This window comes from Thunnus maccoyii, chromosome 6 (genome assembly GCF_910596095.1).
Source record: "Thunnus maccoyii chromosome 6, fThuMac1.1, whole genome shotgun sequence".
Classification (NCBI taxonomy): domain Eukaryota; kingdom Metazoa; phylum Chordata; class Actinopteri; order Scombriformes; family Scombridae; genus Thunnus; species Thunnus maccoyii.
This window is the reverse complement of record NC_056538.1, coordinates 24,450,192-24,469,315: the sequence shown is the minus strand read 5'-3', so window position 1 is coordinate 24,469,315 and position 19,124 is coordinate 24,450,192. Positions and strand designations below refer to the sequence as shown.

At 38.9% G+C, this 19,124-nt stretch overlaps 1 long non-coding RNA gene across 3 annotated transcripts in view; it reads right to left on the bottom strand.

Moving 5' to 3' along the window:
* LOC121899257 overlaps positions 1 to 6,268 on the bottom strand; it is an 89,205-nt gene extending 82,937 nt beyond the window's left edge. For all 3 annotated transcript variants that reach the window (XR_006096661.1, XR_006096662.1, XR_006096660.1), the window contains exon 1: positions 6,026 to 6,268. This is a non-coding gene — a long non-coding RNA (uncharacterized LOC121899257). The remainder of the gene's footprint in view (positions 1 to 6,025) is intronic.
* Between the last annotated feature and the right edge of the window lie 12,856 nt (positions 6,269 to 19,124).

Below are 19,124 nucleotides of genomic sequence, written 5' to 3'. Positions count from 1 at the left end.
CTGCGCGGCCTCAAATCCGGGTTAAACACGGCGACTCATTACAAGGAAAATATAAATCCTTGATTTAATGAAATATATTAAGTCCATCAATCATCCCAAAGCCAGGTGAATTAAATCACTTCAAAACTCATATTTAGAGGGAGCACTGCTTCCTTCAACATTACGATGTAAAGATTTTGCAATATCAGTGCAATACACATTCCAGTTGTCTGTTTTAAAATCCTGCTTCCCTTGACATAGATAAAATATTCTCAGTCTCATCTCCCAATCATCTGTCACTCTGAACACGCAATCTCATTCATCTTCAGGAGATGTGTTAAGAGCCACCTTATGACTATTGTGTACAGTGTGGTTATAGATCATAATGAATACCCCCCACAGGAGTGTAGGGCACCAGCAGAGCTTGACGGCATCATAAGGTAACCAATGCCACTACAGCAGTTATGAAGACTGTAGTAATAGAAAAAAAAAAAGCCTGCTGGGCCCATGAGACCCTTTGTCTCTTTTTCTGGAGTTGAAGCAAACCAGCTGACAGGTCCTATAGCTTCTTGGAAACCTCTGGAAGGCTCTGAAAGCTAAAACACCTTGAAATAGTGACGGACCACAGCTGTCTCCAAGCTCTCCACACACCCGCCCTCACCACCCATCTGCTGGGACACACTCTGCTTTTCAAAGCTCTCCACCTGACTTTTACAGCAAAGGCCAGCAGATAGATTCTGCTTAGTGTGCATCAGAAAGCCTGAGATAGAACCATGAATCCCTGACTGTGACTGTCTACCTGTATCTATGCTTGCGAACTTTACAATTGGCTTTTATTAATTCATCAAACCATTTTGCATGTAAAGAAACTGCAGTGGTACTCACCCCCCACCCCCCAACTTGGCCCTGTCTCAGCTTGAGGACAGACAGCTGTAGGGCTCCCTCTATTGGCCTTTATGCACCTATCTGCACTGGGTCCAGCAGCAGGTTAAAAGGATAAAAGGCTTGTGAGAGTATGTCTGCATGTTTCAGACATTCTGTAAAGTAACATTGTGAAGTTTAAACTGAGCTATTTCCTGTAGATTTCCCTTGTAGCCGCTATATGATGCATGTGAACAGCAAAGGGGATGTGTTTTAAATAAATGCCTGAAGATTAGTGCTGCAACTACCAATTATTTTCATTCTCAATCAGCCTGATGTTTATTTAGTTGATTAACTGATCAACTATTAACTGTATAATTTAGTCTATGAAATTTAAATTGAAAATAGTAAAAAAAAAAAAAAAAGATGGACCCTTCAATTGTCTTGCTTTCTCCGACTTGACAGTCCAAATCCTGAAGATATTCAATATACAATCATACAACACAAAGAAAAGTAGGAAATCCTCACATTTGAGAAGCCGGAAACAGCGAATGTTGGGCATTTTTGACTAAAACAATGACTGAAATGATTAATCGATTATCAAAATAGTTTCCAATTAATTTTCTGTTTATTCCCTAATGGATTAATTAACTAATTGTTTCAGCTCTACTGAAGATAATTCTATGGGCACATTGCATTGATGCAAAACACAACCCATGTGTTTAAAGTTGTTGAGAAATGTTATTAGCACCCTAGTCAGGTGGATAAGAAATAATAATCATACCAAGCCAAAACGCTGTTGTATTAGATCCAGCGTAATAATGAGACTAATATACTGAAAAGACACGCACTGTACAGCCTTTTTAATCTTATAAACTTATGTTTGGTTGACATGAGCTGACCTTTACACTGGCCAGGTAACTCAAGCACTGCGCTCAGCTGATTAGCATTGTTGAATCACCTGAACTGACTGCTGTACCCAGGTTTAATTAGATAACACTATCCCCAACAATTTCCTAATTCATTACTGTTGCCAAGGAGCCAACTTGTGAAACACATTCTCTATGTGATGAATTATTCATGGACTAAAGCAGCAAAGTCATCCATCAACATCAGGGGTAAATACATAAACAAAATTATACAAGTCAGCCTTAAATCTTACTTTAGTCATTTAATGTGCAACCTGTAACACAGGATACTTATTATTCACATTCCAAAGAGGTTGTGGAGCAACTAATATGGATTTAGCAAATTTACCTGGTGCTCATGTAACTCAATTCATTTTCTGGACAGGTACAGAAATTGTAGAGTAGTTGCAGTATTGAATAAGGCTTTTATTGGATGTCACTTACAAAGTCTGTCATGGCAGGATGCATTGCAGAAAGTTTGTGTTGTTTTGTTGTAGCAGCAACAACAGTAACTTTCTCAGTAGGAAAGTGAAGCCGAGGCTCAACTAATAATACCACTGCATGAAGCTAACTTGCCCCGTGAGAGACACCTGATTATTTAGCTCAATCTCAGACTGTCTTGGACCAAAGCCACATCCCTCCAGACAGCAGACATACTATATAAAGCAGCACTACTCCAGTGTGGTTAACACAGTCCACTGTCTCAATCTGTCACTCCAAAGGATAAGATCTGTGCTCCCTGCAGACCCAAAACTCAAGCAGCTACTTTAAAATCCCTGACATATAATCTATAGAGTCCAGATTATGAGTAGATTGGATGTCAGGTTTAGTATTTGATTCTTATGTCAAATTACGGCACCGCTCTGCATCAAGGACTGACAAGAACTGATTTCTTTCATTTTCTCAAGCACACGAGACACCTGGATGAGCAAGCTGATCCTGTGCAAGTACATATTCAGGGCACCTATGTCCATGTCAGGCCAGGAGATTAAACAACACCCATAATAGTCTCACATGCCAAACAAAGTGGTCCGGTGCTCTGTCAACAGCGTGCTGGCCACTGCAGGGGCCGCTGAAATTTCAGATGGGACATATGTTAACCCCCGCAACATACATCTTCTCAAATATTTATGATGTATGTGGAGGGAACCAATGGTAAAGGAAGCAGGGAGGACTTCATAAATAATTGGACTTGGAAAGGTTACATTTAGCATCAGCTGGACAGAACAAAATGTATAAATTAAGCTCAAAAATTGGCAGGGGAGCATTTGTCACCACAACCATGAAGATAACAAATGCATTTATACTGATGCACACAGGCACATGCCTTTATGAGGCCTAACACAAGCGCACAAGAAAATTACACATGTATTTGCATGTAATTTTGAGACAGCTGCTGATTATGCCAGGCATAGAAAATACAGCTAATGTACGCTGTATGTGTTTTTTACTGTAATTTTTGTAGAAAATTACAGCATTCAACAATGTATTTATGTTGCAATACAAAAACACTATTCTGAGTATGAACAAAACTGATTAAATAATAGAATAAACATAAAATTCTAAAAAATAAAAAAAAATACCTGTAAAAATAACATTTTTTTATAATGCAATCGAGATGGTGTAATCTGAGTTAATTATTTCACTATATTCTGAGCACTGAGAGAAGTCACATGGGAATCTTTTGCTCAACGAGCCTCATTTATAAACTGCTCAAACCTGGCTCATTTATCTGTTGAAATTATTCAATAGTACATGCCTCATTAATACAAAAAAGATGACTGCATTCACTTTATTTGTGGCGTTGCAGCATACCACTTAACACCTTTTCCAGCAGCACTATACTGTATATTATTATCATGGCAAACACTTTATATCATCTCCAAAACGCTGTCTTTCTCTTCCTCTGTGCTGTTGCCTCTTCTTGGCTGCTGTTGCTTATTTATGGGTCACATTTGCTATTAAGCTAGTACAACAAGTTTGTCTCAAAAATGACAGTGAAGAGACAGAACTCTGGAGTAACTTTTCATCTACATATTGTCATAAAATAACTCTCTAAAAAGGAGTTCCAGACGGACAGGAAACCATCTCCGACACTTTTCTTTGTTTGACCTTTCCTGCCAGGATGAGCAGGGTCTTTTAAAAGAAATGGAGAGGCGGGAGCTGATGGAGCGATGTCTTTAATGAGGTATGCTGGGGCTGTTGTGTCTCCATTTAATTAGACAATTATGCATCCTCCTACGGAAGAGGGAGCATTCAGGGTCACAGGGGAGGGGCGGGCGGTGCCACAATGCCACCCTGTCACATGCAGAAGTAAGGGGGCTAAATCACAGGTGAGTCCCTCTGGGGCGAGCACAGACCCTGCTCTCCATTTGGGAGCCATTATAGGCTCATCTTATTTAAATTCAGTTCAACTGTCTTAGTCCATCTTCATTCTGTTTTTGATTAGGCTGGTAATTACCATTCCACAAAGACACTGCCAGACACCAATACTAACATTACTGCGATCCAATGGTGTTAAACAGCCTTTCTTCAAAACTTGAACTCTTAAGCAGACATTGACGACAAGAAGCGTGTCCCTCAAAGAAACTAAGATGACAGCTTAACCCCCTGCCAAGTAAACAAAGATTTTTGCAAGCAGGATATTTGAAGCTGCGGCGACATTTCATTCCACCAGTCCCACATGTTACACCAGAGAATTGTAATTACAGATTCACTGCCATCTGGTATCTATGCTTGTCTCTGCCCACTCGTCACCAGTGCCAAAGTAGGCGCCAGTTTCTTCCATGGTGAATTGCTTTAACCTCATGTCTGCTGTCCCAGCGGATGTGTCACTACACTACATGCTCAGGCAGGCAAAACCAAAAGAGCAACACAGTAGGTTTGAGATATACAAGTGAGGTGAAGGTTGAGGTAGCACGGGTCCACTTCTAAAAGGGGCCCATAACTCACACAGATGAATGGTCGGAAATCTCTGCAATTGATGAGACAAAATTCATTTTTGTGATGTATGGAATCCTTCTCTGTGCAGTATTATTTGTACATATGTCAGCACAACTGAATGTCCTCCATTTCCTTTGTTTTGTCTTTTTTTTCTCTCTGGAGATAAGGTGAAAGCAGAGATCAAGGGATTGACTTTACACTAAAACTACATTATTACTGTGAAATACTTAAGGCCCACAAAGCAGAACAGTGCTATTTACAGTGTGTGTTGTCCTTTAAACAAGAGATAGTATTATAAAAAAAGTGATAAAAATCACTAAAAAAGCATATATAGTCAAGGTGAGAATCTGCTGCATTTTGATTAATTTGCCTCCAATCTAAGAAAATCACAGCTGCAAGCTTCCTAGTTGACCATAAATCATCAGCCTCCAATCTTTTCCTGCACATATTCATATGCAATTCAGAAAATCAGCGACATTTCCCAAGGAAGTAGTCACCCAGCAGTGAGCCTGACTGCACATCATTTCTCACACAGTGTAGTTAGAGAATAACAGACAGAAGAAGAAGAAGACAAAAAAACTGAAAGCACTGTCCCGCACGATATCCCAGCATGAGAAACTCTCATTCTCCTTTCTGTATAAGACAATTAATCCATCATTACTCCCGGTTCACTTCTAGTTCAGGCTCAAGACTGATGATGGTGTACAATCTCAGTGTGCCCTATCTGTAAATGAGCGACTACAAGCTGTGTGGATCTGCTCTCCTGGGTTAAAACAGGGAATTTGCTCCATGTACAAAAGCTGTAGCCAGCTGCCTGGAAAGACACATATTTAAATAAGACACAGTGGTGGTGTCATTTATGGTGGCATTATGGCCGAACAGATACATCAGTGCACTCACTCAACAGCTGTTCTCCTCCAAAACAACAAATAGTGATCAATTTCCTATAATAATCAAGCTGAGATATTGCTTTAATGAACATTCGCAGGAGATTATGAAGATTGATTCCTCCGAACACTTAGGCTATTTGAAAGTTTCAAGCGTGCTTAAGTGTTTGAGCTCCTGTTGAACCCTAATCATTTGAAGATTTGAACAAAGGAAATACTTTTATAACTTTTACCCACATGCCTGGTCAACTGGACAATAAAAAAGACTGTTAAATGTTCCACTTAACCTCCTCCCTGCTGCAAACTGATATGAAAGCTGTAGACAACCTGGCATGCACAGGTGTGTCAGTCTTTCTGGCTATAAAACTTTCTGAAGATGGTCTTAGTGAAAGTATTTTTTTTGCCTGAAACTGTTCTTTTTCTTATCAGATCAGAAGATGAACTTACTTTTGAAGGACAATCTGGTTTAATCAATCTGGATGCAAGTTTGTCCACAGGCTCTTTTGTAAAAAGAAAAACAATCTGTTCCACCATCAGGTGCTGGTTGGTTTTATCAAGCAGTAATCCTTTAATTAAATCATCTTTGTCTTTTATGAACATCTTATTATGACTAAACTTGCTGCAAAATCTCACTCGAAATGAGAAAACTGCTCAAATGACAGTAGCAGTGCAGCCACACACTGGGCACACTAGCAGCCACTAGCTAACTGCAAAGTATGGTGGCTAGTGAGGGTCAGTCAGGTGTTGCTGAGTTTTCAGTTAAGAGTCAGTACAGCTGTGAAGGCCAGCAGTAAGATACAGGTAACACATGTGGCTGACTTATGATTCACTGTAAAAACACATAATCTAAACATGTATTTAACTATTTGAGCCCAAATGTTCCCCTTAATTCCTAAAATCTATACGTTTATTCCTCTTGATTCATAGGAAACATTAAACATTTTCAATATTGTCTCAATATCATAGCTGTTGGACTAACACTACATTAGCAGCCATAATCCTAAGCACCACTGAAAATATGTTTAACAGCTTATACCGGTTAGGTCAATGCCATGACTGTGGGAAGCTCCAGCTCCTAATTTCTTACTTTTTTTAGCCACTGCACTCTGAGATGAAAGGGGGCTGCTAAAATCAGTGTTTCAAAAGATGTCTCACATTCTCTTTATTGCAAATAACACAAGAAACTGATACAAACCACTTAGAATCACGTAGAACACAACTAAAGGGAAAACAACTAGCTGCAAGGGTTGAACACAAGTACAAAAGAAAGAAAGAAGAAGAAGAAGTAAGTATCCCTCCACCCCTCCTATATCGGTGAGAAGGAAAATCAATGAAAAACCATTCTTCCGTGTCATCAACCTGATCTGATGACTATCCAGCTCAGAACTGTTAGGACATGAGTGCAAGCATTTTTTATTATATGTTTAACATCTGTTATTATATTTGTTATGTATCTTGTGTTTAGTTTAGTATAGTTAATTTGTTTATTTGACAGGGACAATGCATATTAATTACATTTTTGAAAATAATTTGGCAAATTTTCATCTGTAGTCCCTGAGCACGTACAGAAGATAAAACATTCTCAGTACAAGAAAAGAGCACAATACAATACAATAATACTATACAATAAAACATTCTTGATGCAATAAAAGAGCATAATATCATACAATATAATACAAATTCATGTCTGTGCTGCAAAAAATACTGTCCCTTGAGAAGCTGAAAGACATTGAGAAGCTGAAATTACATTTTTCAAACAGGATTGGTACTTGAAAATGTTGCCACTACGGATACAGTTAATAGTGAGATTGTCAAAACATTTACAGTAATGACATTTCCTTTTAAGTGGCTTCAGAGTTAGATGAAACATTCTGGACAGAATTTTTTTTCACATTATATGTTCTATAGGCTATATGCTGACTCCAGCAGAATATATATATCACCCTTTGTTCTTTCATTAAAATGAAATTGTCACATCTGTGATGCAATTTTTAATGGGTGCATGATAAAACAGAAAAAAAAAAATCTTACATACAATACGTACAATATTTTAAAGTATAATTCAACCTAATATATGTAGTGTGCTTTGGTATTTTGACTTGAATTTAAAGTTTTATCTGCTGAAGTTTGTCTGTGGAGGACTGAAGATGTTAAGCTTTTGAGAGTGCCTTTAATGAGCTGCTGCTAAACTTTGCGAATCAGTAAAAGGACCATTCAATATATGCACATGCTGTCAAGTATAAATACAGCACCTCAGAAATTCTTATCTTAGTGTGGAATAATATTAACTACAAAGAGAATGAAATTTGGTAGAAAAAAGGCACAATCGATCCAACTCTTGTTCCCAGGTTGGTAATAGTGTCAATCCAGCAGGAGTGGTTCCAAATAAAGATTGAGTCCAGTTGGAATCACATGTATTTTTAAACCAGTCCATCAGTCTCCTCTTAGACAGTTCACTGTTGTTATTCCACTCACGTATGATTCAAAGATTCATGTCCCAGAGGCTTTGTGTTGGATACTTTGTGTAGTTTTTTAGCAGTATTATTTTCAGCATTTATATGAGCCACACACACACATACATCATTCATCAGCACCAGGAAGGACTGCATGACCAAATACAGATTATGGATTTCATGTGCTCAAAAACACACAAATACATATACAATAGTTCCTATCCATTGGATAGTTATAAGAGTAATCCATAATCAAAATTTAAATGTTTAGCATAGGACTAAAGCTTTTGTTGCATATGAAATGCTGCATTCATGAATATCAATTTAAGGCAGATCATAAAAAAAAAACGCTAATTTGTTTATCTCTTAGTGGTGCACAGCGATATCCTGAGATTTCACAATAATTCATGAGGGGCTCTGTCTAATCCATTTTGAGCAAAACACCATATGCCAATAAGTGCACGCACACGCGGGGCACCGTCAAGCTCATGTCCAGACTTGATGGATTTGTGTTGATTTTTTTTTTTTTTCTGCTCACAGCTCAAGGTCATGGTTCTCTGTGACTCTGCGTGGCCTCGCGATTCCTGCTGCACACTGTGTTCTCACTGAAGGCCATGCTGTCTCAGCTTTCTGTCCCACAATCTGCAAATGCTGCCCTTGCCCTCTCGACCTCCCAGAGCTCAACCTGTCAACCCGCACACCCCCAGAACCCTGCTGCAGTGCAGCATGGGCGGGGGGGCTTGAGATGGAGAAGATATAGAAATGGAAGAAAAGGTGAAAGAAAGATTGAGAAAAAAAAATGAGAGAGGCAGGAATGGGGCTGTAGAGCAAAAGACAGAAAACAATTTAGAGCGGCAAGAATGGGAGAAGCCAAAGTGCTCAAGATTGAAAGGCCTCTTCCTCTAATTTGCACCGTATTCATCACCTCAGAGGGCAGACACTCTCATATCGCTTTCCATTCACTTCCTCACCCTTGGCTGCAGGTCAAAGGAAAAGGCAATTTCCCCTCAGCCCATCTACAAGCTGCTCCATTCCTCATGGATAAACTGTACTTTTGAAACATGAAGAAGTGAGGGCATTCATCACTAGGCCAGGTCTCCCCTCCCCTCCTCCTCCTCTGCAGGAAAAGCTGGAAGAAGCAAACATGTCTGATTAATAACTTTCTCCTTGTGCAGTTAAAGACCGCTCGGCAGGGCCACTGTCAGTCAAGAGGGGCAGTGTACTGGGCATACTGCCCACCTAATTCGCTTACTGAGCACTGGGCAGCGTGCCCACCTACTGAAGACGCAGAGCAGACTGTCTCAGGCTGTCAGACTTTTATCTTGGAGATCCACCATGCTGGGCCTGCCAATGAAGACACCGGGAGTCTGTTACAGATCCACTCTTAACACTCTCCCACACATCTTCAGCTGGGAAAAGAGGAAGAAATTAGGGCATATGAAAGTCAACAGAACCAGGCAACATACGCCTTGGTTTAAAACAGATGTCAGTACAGAAGAATATGCTTATATGTATGAAGTCAAATGGGTATATATCTTCACTTAGCTATTAACGTAAAAAAAAAAAATAGTTGTAAAAATAACTCAATTACATCGCTGTCAGGGTGGTAAAATACAGATGGCCAACATGCCACAAAAGCTAAAATATGTACACATATGTGCGAACACGGATACAGCCATTCTTCTCTTCTATTGCATCAAATTTCCATCTCTCGCTCACGCACTGAATTCCTCTCTAAAACATCACCTCCACTTCAGAGAGACGGAGAGAAGAGAGAGGGCTGGAAGTAGATGGATGATGATTATTCAGGCACACTCTCTCTTCTCTTTCTCCTCTCTCCATTGATCCCGTCCCATCAGAGAGGCTATAAATATTAATAAGAGGGCTTTGTTTTAGCAACCTGTGTGAAGATCAGAGCACAGAACAATAGAAGTATCTGGACATGTATTTTTTTTTTTTGTCTTTTTTTTTTTTCCAGGCAGACAGGCAGGCAACCTGCAGAGTGTCCTTGGGGGAGGGGAGCCTGGGGGGGGGGAGCCCTGCCTCAGCCCAGCGCCTCGGGCTCAGTGTGTTCAAGTCAAGGGCAGCTCAAGGGGAGCTGCTAATGTGGGAGACCTGGGTCTGGTCCAAATTAGCCATTCACAGGCTGACTTGTGGTCATAGACAAACATTCAGTGTACTGTATAGTAGAAGATACCAAACATTTATATATTTGTGTCAAATTCTGAGCTGCATAAACATTTGTACCACAACAACAAATGAGACACATGAGTCTCTCATTTCCAAATATCTATCTATATTTTTACACTTATTGCTAATGATATTGAGAACGCAGACAGTCTCTGTTTTAACGTGCTTTCGTTTTAAAGCTGAAAAGGGCGAGGCAACCTTTTAACCAGAAGTCTGCCCAACTGAACAATGAAATTTCATTAAGGGTTCAATTTTCCACTGCACCCCCCCCTCATTCCTACAAGAAAAAATAGTTTTAAAAAAACTGTCATCAAAATGTATCAGTTTTTGGTTCATATAACTCAGTTTTACAGTTCTTTAGTTCTTATTTTCTAATATATAATGTCAGAAACTGAATGACATGTCCATCTCTATAATGCTGGTGGACAATGTAAACCCTGGGGACAATGATGGAAATATGTTTCATAGGTTGCATTTTTATTAATATATCAAAACGTTGTCAATAAACCAAAACAAAAATAGAAAGGTTTTAAGGCAGCATAAATCATAAAGAGAGATATCTCAAAACCTCTGCAAATGAAACCAAAACTATCTCCATGACAAGATCACTGCAGGTAAGAGAGAAAATGTTTTTATTTAGTTTGGGTGAACTGACCCTTTAACTCAATTAAATAGAAAACATAAAGAGATAGAATAGGTCAAATATGAGCCTAAGTGAATTTGACCCTCTTTCCCTTTGCAGTGTCATTTAGTGTCTTAGAATAATATGTGTTTGTGTGTTATCTGACCTCCATTTTCTCATCCTGACCTGACTGATAGTGCAAGCGTGTGGGGGTCACAGAGCTCCTACACTTGGTTAAATGTTTTAATGTTGTACCTGACATCATTGTGTTCACAGGTCAGCTAAGGTTGCTAAAAAAAACAAACAAACAACGGTTTGACCCAGGACAAAGAAAGAGAGCTGGTGTCTGAGGGCAGGATAGATCTCTCTGGCTAATGGGAGTTTATGATTTACAGCAGATGTTGGCCAACTCCTTTTCAATCTAGAAACAATACGCGTGACATGGGGCCCATTTCTAGAAGGGAACAAATCGATGATATAGAATGGTGTGGATTTTATGAGAAGTTGGGCTGGCTTGGCTGTGGGGGAATGACTGATGTAAACCATCCAAGCTGATCCACAGAGCACAGGGGCTGCCTGTGTGATGTGTGGAAACAAAGTGAAGCAGGCGTCTGGGTTAGATATTGCTCTATAAAGGGGGGTTGGGTGTGCACAGGGGATTATTCTGATGTTTCTTTTGTTTGTTTTTTCATACAGAAGCTGATTATTATTTTATTGAAACTGCTGAGGAATGACTGCATGTAGTCCCAATCCTTCCCCACCTCTTGTTTTGGAGTCAGCATCAGTTTGGAGAGGCTCTCCAAATAGAGGTAGAATAACCGCTCTACCACTTATGACTTCTTCTTCTTCTTGTGCTGTGTGACTGCAGATTGCATCCAATTAAATTTTGCATTTCCACCCTTCTGGTGTTCATCCTTTTTCTTGAATTATTCACAAGATGTTACGCACAGCTGTGAATGGGAAGGTGTGTCCAAACTTTTGAGTGTTACTGTATGCAAAATAATGACAAAATCTGAGTTCAAAAGTAAAGTGGATGGCTAAACTGTCACTTGACAGAGTAAATTTCTTATTAGACACCACTACTCTTCATGTAAATGTGCAATCAGAAGGGGGAGTGTCGACTGCAAGTGCAAAAGGAAAAAAGAAACAAAAGAGTCTTGTGGCGCACTTGATGAATTCTGCCTCCTACATTGGAAAGAAAGTTTGTTTTTAATGTTAGAAATCATCAGCATGAAGCACATGATGAAATATCATTTATTCACGTTGTTGAAATGAAATGCACTGCCTTGATTTTATACTCAGAGGGGGGAAAAAAAAGATGTGTATGACAATAGCAGTGGGAGGAAATAATCAGGACTCATTAGAGTCCACATGTTATGACAGAGAAGGAAGCCCTAAATCAACAAGCAAAATTAAGAACAGTGGGGTGTTGTGTTGACAGTGTCCAATAGTTTGCAAAAATGTGACACAAATCCCGCAGGGGCAGTGACAAAAAAGAAAATCATTTTACTACCTTCGTTTAAATTTCTCTGCCTTTCTTAACTGAGCTTAATAGAAGAGTTTGGAGACTGCAAGCTCTCATTCAAAAACCAAGAATCACCAGCCAGCAGAAGATAGAGAAAGAAATCAGCAGCACCATGTCCTCCTCTATTGTTCAGACTGTCAGGTTACAAGAGCAGCCAACATGAGACTGACTACACAGCAATGTATACACTTGACCGCTTTGACCATATGGGGGTATTTTTCTTCTCCCTCTTAAAGCCCTTTCGAGAGAACCAGCAAGGTGTGTGCTTGCGTTTCATTTGTTGCGAGCCACTTGAGAGTCTCCAGTATGACCTGTAAACAGGTTTCCCTGCATCCCAGCCAGCAGTGCGCCGGTGTCGCCTGTCTGCAACAGTGCCGAGCCAAGCGTTGTCCATGTCACGCTCCGATAGCTCAATTTAAATGGAAATTGGATGAACTACTTGGAAGTGATCCAGCCATCCAGAACAATTAACCCATATTACTGGCAGACCTTGAAGGAGTAATTTGACTTTGAATGAGAATGGGGAGGGAAGCCTGCTGTGTTTAATACTACTGGAAACAAAATAGCTCCAAGTGCTGAAAATATCCGGTTTGCTGCTTTTGGTAGCAGAGATTTGATGTCAAACTTTGTAAATCCTATTTACAGTATATATTTAAAATGATGTGAGCAGTAAACCATTTCTGGACTAAAAGTACTTCACCAAACAGGATTTAAATTAATGATAATGTTTATTTTCACTCCACTATTTCATTCAAGCAATAATGAAACTTGTATTCAAGTGGTTTCTATTACTGCTCCAGTGGATAGATGGGAGCCCACATGCTTATCTACAGAAGTCACTAATGTGCTGCCGTCTTTAGCTGAAATTTACAACCAGTATTAGAAGCACTGCCAAAAGGATAAAGCTATAGGGTTACTGTACATCTATCTTATTGTCAACAAATTCTATTAAAAGACCAAAAACAAAAAAATCTATTAGTCCGTCTCTCAATACTTTCCAATTCCCCTACCCTGACTATGGCTCTATGACCTAAGCACATTTATTTCTACTGAAGACATAACGCTTACTTTTAACATTTTTAAAAAAAAAAAAATGTTAGGGGTCTGCTTTCCAAGGACTTACAACATTGTAAAAAAATATTTTTTTTTTATTACATTTAGAAAGAATATGTTTCAATATGTTTCCTGTATATGAAAACTGTACATGTGTGTATTCTGCACACTGATTGTTAAAAATACAAGTCACAAATATATACTTTCATTTTTGAAAAAAGTTAAGTAAAACATTACTCACACAGGAGTAAATAATATATTTTGGGGACTATTTCCAGCTACGGATTAATACACATTTGGACTATTACGGCAGCAGGACAGTGTGGGTGCTCATGTTCATTTTGATGAAGCAACATGTTATCCAGTGCGATAGAAGGGCTCACTGATATCTTTTTAACAGTTTTGTAGACGCTGGGACTCTACAGTACAGAGGCTTTGGCTGCACAGATAATACCTTGGATCAAGTCATAGTTGGTTTTGCTCTTTTCATGTGATTTTTTATATGAAAAAGAAAGAAAAAAATAGGGAATATTGCCAGCCTTATCCTTTAAGGTCGTGCTCAAGGGTGACCTTTCTCTTCAGTGATTTTAAAAATAGATACACAAGCATGTGCAGAAGATGCACATGGTTGTGCATCCACTGTGAAGAATCCACCATGACTCATCACAAGTCGATCTATTCGAGTAAATTAACATTAAAAGAAGAACATTCCAGTTGCATTTAGAGATCTAGATATTAAGAGAGGAGCGTAATATATAGAGGATAAAGCTCAGTGACATCTTAATGTTGTAGAAATGGCCGAAGCAGAGCATGACACGATCTCGATATTTAAGGGTTAGTTCACCCAAATTACAAAACACTATTTCACAAGTGTCAGAGATGCATATCTTGCAACTTGGCCAGATAAAACTAAGTTATCTGTATGGCAAGATGCTACTAGGGCTATGTGAGAAACAATACTTTGACTCTGCATCTGAAGCGATAATACAGTTGCTGTTAGGGAAAGCCACTGTTCATGGATTTTCAGCACAAATACCATTCAGACATAAAAAAGCAAATCACAAGTCCTGCTTTTTACTCAACAGTCAATATTTACAATTACATTTTAGAAATCTGGCTAACACAACTGTCTAAATGTGAAAGAAAGAAAAGAATGGTTTGGGGATTGCATGACATTTTCATTCTCTTCCTTTGATCTCTTATTTGCAAAATGTGGCCAAATTGAATCCATGAACATGACTATCTGTATTCTCAATCTGAAGATCAGAAAGAAATGTGAGCAAAAGGTCATTTTTCCTTTCAGATCATTTGGCATTGATTGGATAATCAAGGTTAGACAAATAATTGTAACGAGTATAGCCTTTGAAAGTATGTGATTTGAGATTAAACACACAAACATTTGGCCAGACTGAGAGAAAGACAAATAATGAAACACATACTAATTTTTAGACACAAGTATTGTGTATTCAGAGCAGAGTTTGATCTGAGGAAGGAAGGAGATTGTTCTCCTTACTCCCTTGTCCTTCTTCGGTGTTGACGAGAGAAGGCTGGGAAGGAGGGGGGGGGGGGGGGGGGGGGGGGGACAAAAGCAGCTGAATTCACGGCACTCTGTATGCAGGGGACTCAAGCGTGTTGGACTTTTGAGTCAGTCAGGTAATGGGTGAAATTGTGTCTGCTGCACAGCTTATAAATCGCAGTGCTGGCAGTATTTATCTATGTCTCAGACAATCCTGCTGGGAGATGGGAACGGTGAAATGAGAATCAACAGCCTGCTTCTCCTCCCCTCAGCTCCCGTCAGGTCATTTCACCCCTACCTCTTTGCCTCTCGAAGGCAACATGTGAGGAGAAACTGATAAATATAAAGCAACTTGAAAACCGCCTGCCTCTGCCCTCTGCATTTCACTACAAATCCTCGGGTCATTTTAATGTATTTTGTCCAAACCAAAAAGGGAACTTGGCTTAGCTGCCTTTTTTGCTGAAATTCCATGCAAAGATATGATATGATGAAATGTTTATTCCTCTTTCAAACCACTCCCTGTCCGCCACTACTATATTAAAGGCCATCATCTCTAATCCTCCACTGCGTTTCCACTCAAACTTTGCATATTTCATCTCCCAAATCAGAGGTTTTTTACACTCTGGTGATGGCAGGCCTGCTTTGTAATAAAAGACAGGACAGGAGCTATTTCTAGTCTCCCATCCTAGACAATTACCCTTTGGCTTTGTCTCTTAACAGTCAGACCTTGTTACCACATCTCCAAAGGATAGAATAGAGGGGACAGACATGGTCACAAGGAGAGGGTGGATGAAGAAAAGAGGACAGGAACATAGGGAGGTAACAATAACACGCAATTTCAGACTTCATTGTAATTCCGCTCTCATCTCGGTCCCAAGTGACAAGCAGCGAGCCGCCCAGGATTCTAATCATTCCTGTTGTCAGATTGGTACCCCAAGTGAGATTGAGTTGATTGCTTGAACAAATTTGCAAAGTAACGATGCAATTTGCTGCAGTATGCCTTGGGAGGGTTTGGGGGCATCAGATTGGTGGGGTTCTGTGGAGAGACTTGCAGGAAACCAGGCTGAGAAGTTGTTGTCTTCTTATAAAGATTTGTCTGGAAGTAAATAAATCTCACTGTTGATCATTTCACCTGTAAGACAATAAACCATTTTATATCTGCTTAAGTTTTAAAGGAACAATTGTACACTTATTTGTTTTCTTGCCAAGAGTTAGATGAGAAGATTCACCACTCTTTATGTCCATGTAGATGAGATAGACAGATTAGCATAAAAAGGGAAATAGCTAGCCTGCCAGCACCTCTAAAGCTTACCAATGAACATGTTGTAGGCCTCTCTCATTTGTTTAAAAAAATTTATTTGTGTTTTACGGGAGGTTATGTGCAGGTCTACGCTATTTCTTGGCTGGGCTCAGTGACTTCACCTGTAAGACCACAAATAGTTGTCTTTGCACTTCGGTTTTTGAAAGGATTAAACAAATTAGGTTATAACATGTTCATTTGTGAGCTTTGGAGGTGCTGATGGGGCGGGGGGGTTAACCTCTGGACCAGAGCTGGGTGATATGCTTGGGGTTGATTCACAATTTTTTTTTTTGCCTGCAAAATGCAGGGTTGAAACATCATATTTTTTTATACTGTAGTGCAAGAAGACCTGCACCACCTGCAAGGCTATCATTATACATAAAATGCAGGTTATCCTGCACATCTATTGACTGTCAGTACCAGATGCTTCAAGTAAATAGAGCATGCAAGGACAGACAAAGTAGAATCTGGAAACTGTTGACTCGACTCCCAGCTCTTCAACTCTTGTCACCAGAGATGAAACCTCTTCAATAAACACAAACCAAGAGCCAGTGGTGGAAGAAGTATTCAGATCATTTACGTAAGTTAAAGTACCAGTACTGCACTGTAAAAATACTCCATTTCAAGTAAAAGTTCTGCATAAAAAAACTACTTAAGTAAAAGTATTAGCAGCAAAATGTAATATGTGAGTATTAAAGTAAAATTACCTATTTATATTATTATATATGCCATCATTAGATTATTAATACTGAAGCATCAGTGTGTAAGCAGCATGTTACTGTTGTAGCTGCTGGAGGTGGAGCTAGTTTGAACTACTTTATATACAGTTAGCTAGTTTAGTCCAATGGTTCCCAACATAGGGGTCAGGCCCCTCCAAAGGGTCACCAGATAAATCTGAGGGGTCGTGAGATGATTAATGGAAGAAGAAAGAAGAAGAAACAGAGTACTGATAAACAAATCTGTTCTCAGGTTTTGGAATTTTTCCCTAATCTTTGATTTTTGGGGAAATATTCGATAATTTGAACATTCATTGAAATAAAACCATGTTTAGATTATTAATAGATTTATAGATTTATTTGGTGGAGCTGTTAACAACTCATAGATATCTGAAATGTGACCCCGACTACACACTGCTTTTTGTAAGATATCAAAAGCCAAAAAGTTTGGAAAACACTGATTTCATCTGTTGTGTTGTATTTTAAAGCTTGTTATATTATCCATTGTGTCAAATCAAAAGTAACTAAAGCTGTCAAATAAACGTAGTACAATATTTCCCTCTGAAATATAGCGGAGTGGAAGTATAAAGAAGCATCAAATGGAAATACTCAAGTGAAGTACAAGTACCTCAAAATTGTACAATACTTTAGTAAATGTATTTAGTTACTTTCCACCACTGCCAAGAGTGCAGACCAGTGTGAAGAGTCATTTCTGTCCATCTCATAGATGCGACTGTTAAATTCATTACAAGATAGAGACATCTAGCCCCCTGCAGTCATCAAAGACCCGTAAACAAATATTGCAATAACTTGATTTTCACAATTTAGACATTTTACACATCATGGAAAAAGAAAAATTCTAATCAATTAGATATATCTTCCAGCCCTACTCTGGACAGAGGCAGGCTGGTTGTGTCCCCCTGCCTCCTGTCTTTATGCTAAGCTAAGCTAAACTACTGCTCGGTGTTCATATTTACCTTCTAATATGAGATTGATATCTATCTTATCATCCACTCTCAGCACTTACGTGTCTAACTAACTGCTTTAAAACTCAGAAGACTGATGTGAAATGGTTAATTATTTGGTACTAGACAATCAGTAAATGAACTATTCCAAATTTTGTGTCTGTTACAACCTCTGTAACACTTTGGGAATGTTTCATCCTTATGTATAATGAGATATGTCATTTTCCACTAACTCCAATCATTGGACATTACGGCCCGACAAACCCCAATCATCCCAGGGTATGAATATGAATTGGTTGCTGTCTGTCATCTCAAGTTTAATGATTAAAGACTCCAGTGACATGGTGGTGCACCATATATAAAGACCATTCATTTACAATGTGACAGTTGCTATTCTTCATTGCAATAACTCTATTATGGAATTTGACAATTTTTAATAGAAATGACTGATTGGAGGAGGGAGAGAGGGGGCCAAGATGTGCCTGAAAAGTATATTTGTCTTGAAATAAAAGTGCCAGTGACTTGCCAGTGAATTGTAGCCTACTGAGATCTTAGCGGCAGACTCCAGGCATTTTCATTCATGCATTGTTTGCAAACAAATCTGTGACAAACATCAAAAGATCAATTTTAAGCTTAACAGGTGGGAAGCTCAAAGGAATATTTGTTAGATGACACCTTTTTCCCCCCCTGCATTGCATCTCTCTTTTCTCTCTCAAGAATTCAATAAATATATCATCTGTGCCAAGACTACAAAATACTGACCAGAAGAACTATAATCTATAGTATTGATATAATAATATATCAAGATATCTTCAAATTACAACGATTGCAAAAGTAGCAGGAAAGTCCTCGCACGAAATCTCAGAGAAGTGCAAAACTTAAAAAGCATCTTACATGTTTTTTCCTAATGTCATATCTTTATATTTTATACTTTGTACACATAGTACCCTTGTCTTTATATATTGTATTATGTTTTATTCCAACTAGTAACGTCTGTTTAAGTGCTTTACAGTTAAATAAAGTTTGCTTGAACTTACATTTAGGGCTTTAGCTATAGCATTAAGGACACTGAAATCATGTTTCAATAATTTTTCTGGGTATTAGCTATCTGGGTTTTACAATTAAACAATCTGATAGATGTTTTATGTGCTATTTTAGTCTCAATATATTTAAACTACTACTGCTACTACTGCTGCTTACAAGTTA